Source organism: Mizuhopecten yessoensis, unplaced genomic scaffold (genome assembly GCF_002113885.1).
Source record: "Mizuhopecten yessoensis strain PY_sf001 unplaced genomic scaffold, ASM211388v2 scaffold715763, whole genome shotgun sequence".
Lineage (NCBI taxonomy): Eukaryota > Metazoa > Mollusca > Bivalvia > Pectinida > Pectinidae > Mizuhopecten > Mizuhopecten yessoensis.
The window spans coordinates 7-2,820 of record NW_018479779.1 but is presented as its reverse complement, the minus strand read 5'-3'; positions in this window follow the sequence as shown (position 1 = coordinate 2,820).

Here is a 2,814-nt window from a genome sequence, read left to right as displayed (position 1 = left end):
ACCAAGCTTCAGACTGCATTTGGTTTGAATCCCTTCACTTGTATATATTAGGAGAGAAAAAACCCTCTACTTCCCCTATTTGGCCCCGCCCCTCTGCCCCCAAAGATGCCACACCCTCCGTTTATACAAACTTGAGTCTCCTTTGTCCAAAGATGCTCTAGGACAAATTTGGTCAAAGATTTACCTATTTTCCCCCTATTTGGCCCCGCCCCTCTGCCCCCAGGGGGGTTATACCCTCCGTTTATACAAAACTGAGAACCCTTTGGCCAATGATGGTCAAAATCCTCTGAACCATTCAGGACAAGTAGCATTTTAAAGGAAAAAGTTGACGGACGCCGGACGACGGACGACGGACGACGGACGCTGCACCATGGGATAAGCTCACATGGCCCTTAAACTGTATGAGTTCATATAATTAATTTGCGTCTTTAATATGACCTATCCAGGGGTTGAAATTTAGATATACAATAGCCTCTTTCAGGGGTCTTGTTGAACGTTAAACTTCTCGAACTATCTAAAGCTCAAGGTAAAACATAACGGTCGATCTGACCTTAAGCTTTAGATAAAAAGACTTTCAGACTTTGACCTCTGGTATCAACAGTTTTACCTTTGTACTACATTGTTAATGACATTTTAAGACGACCCCTACGTGCTAGTACCAGCTAGGCAAGAAACAAACTTTACATGCAAGAAATATTCAGAAAGACAATAAATATACTATACACCAGATAGTAGACGGACGCTCTACCAATTGCGCATTAGTTTTATCTGGTCGTTTGAAATCCACCCAGTCCAGTTCGGCTACATTTCTTCCTCCTTTTCTCAATCTTCATGCTTAAGACATCATTATTTACAACCCCAGACACCTATATCTACAACTTGGTATGTTATATATACCGTAAATATATAAAGTATTAATGTAGTTTTAATTGATATAGCATGGACACACGCAAAGAGATGAAGCAGAGTCACATGCTATCATGGACAGATTTGTGGAACTTGGAGGGAACTTTATAGACACAGCCAATGTATATAGCAAAGGTTTATTACAGGAAATCGTCGGTACCTGGCTGAAAAAGTAAGATTTTTTCCAGGTTTATTTCCATCTGCTGTATAAAGTACACTTTAACGCTCTCTATACTTCGTTTTTGACTAGTACACTGTACAAGTATACATATCTCTCTCAATACTTCTGTCCGTCTAGTATACACCGCGTCTGACTAGTACACTGTAGAAGTATACATATCACTCTCAATAATTCTGTCCGTCTGGTATACACCGCGTCTGACTAGTACACTGTACAAGTATACATATCACTCTCAATACTTCTGTCCGTCTAGTATACATTGTGTCTGACTAGTACACTGTACACCTATACATATCTCTCTCAATAAGTCTGTCCGTCTAGTATACACCGCGTCTGACTAATACACTGTACAAGTATGCATATCTCTCTCAATACGTCTGTCCGTCTAGTATCGCCGCGTCTGACTAGTACACTGCACAAGTATACATATCTCTCTCAATACGTCTGTCCGTCTAGTATACACCGCGTCTGACTAGTACACTGTAGAAGTATTCATATCTCTCTCAATACTTCTGTCCGTCTAGTATACTACGCGTCTGACTAGTACACTGTACAAGTATACATATCTCTCTCAATACGTCTGTCCGTCTAGTATACAGCGCGGCTGACTAGTACACTGTACAAGTATTCATATCTCTCTCAATACGTCTGTCCGTCTAGTATACACCGCGTCTGACTAGTACACTGTACACGTATACATATCTCTCTCAATACTTCTGTCCGTCTAGTATACACCGCGTCTGACTAGTACACTGTACAAGTATACATATCTCTCTCAATACTTCTGTCCGTCTAGTATACATTGTGTCTGTCTAATGTACTTCCTGTTTGTAATGTATAACTCATATCTGTAAAGTATACTTCTTGATTAGCTGGTATGTTTCTTGCCGTATAGTATACTTCTTGCATATCTGGTATGTTTCTTGCCGTATAGTATACTTTTTACCTCTCCGGTATATTTCTTGTCTGTAAAGTATATTTCTTGCCTGTTAAGTATACTTCTTGCCTATCTGGTACATTTTTATATTTCTTGCCGTACAATATATTTCTTGCATATCTGATATATTTCTTGCCTGTAAATTATATTTCTTGCCTATCTGGTATATTTCTTGTCATTAAAGTATATTTCTTGCCTATCTGGTATATTTCTTGCATGTAAAGTATATTCCTTGTCTATCTGGTATATTTCTTGCCGTATAGTATATTTCTTGCCTATCCGGTATATTTCTCGCCGTACAGCATAGTTCTTGCCTCTCTGGTATATTTCTTGCCGTACAGTATATTTCTTGCCGATGTGGTATATGTCTTGCGTAACTGGTATGTTTCTTGCCGTATAGTATATTTCATGCCTATATGGTATATTTCTTGCCGTACAGTATATTTCTTGCCGATGTGGTATATGTCTTGCGTAACTGGTATGTTTCTTGCCGTATAGTATATTTCGTGCCTATATGGTATATTTCTTGCTTTTATGGTATATATCTTGCCGTATAGTATATGTCTTCCTTTCTGGTGTATTTCTTGTCATTAAAGTATATTTCTTGCCTATCTGGTATATTTCTTGTCGTAAAGTATATGTCTTGCATATCTGGTTTATGCCTTGCCTGTAAAGTATAGTCCTTGCCTATCTGGTATATTTCTTGCCGTACAGTATATGTCTTGCCAAATAAGTATATTTCTCGCTGTATAGTATATGTCTTGCCTATCTGGTATATATTTTTTGCCTG